Here is a 420-nt window from a genome sequence, read left to right as displayed (position 1 = left end):
AGGAGAAAATGTGATTTTTCAAAATTTAATTTAATTTATATAATTATTTTCATGCAAAAATAGGATTTTCCAAAGAAAATTCCTAACCTGACCAAGGTAGATTATAATCCCTTAAAATTGTTACTGGAGGTAGAACTAGACCAAAGAAGTCTTTGGATCAAATTTTATAATTTTTTGAATTTTTTGTGATTTATTAGAATTATTTTAAGTTTTGGGCTATTTAATAAAAATTAAATATTTTAAGTGGTGAAAATTAATTTTTATATTTTTCAAAAATCTCCCTAAGGTCAGAGAACTCAGAGGAACAAATTTTATATTTTTCAGATTTTTATTTGATTTATTGAAATTATTTTAGTGAAAAACTTATTTTTAGCCTTTTAAAAGTTATTTTTAAGCTTTAAAATTCAATATCTTTATTTA

The sequence above is a fragment of the Phalaenopsis equestris genome, unplaced genomic scaffold (assembly GCF_001263595.1).
Source record: "Phalaenopsis equestris unplaced genomic scaffold, ASM126359v1 Scaffold204953, whole genome shotgun sequence".
NCBI classification, from domain to species: Eukaryota; Viridiplantae; Streptophyta; class Magnoliopsida; order Asparagales; family Orchidaceae; genus Phalaenopsis; species Phalaenopsis equestris.
This window is presented reverse-complemented; position numbering follows the sequence as displayed.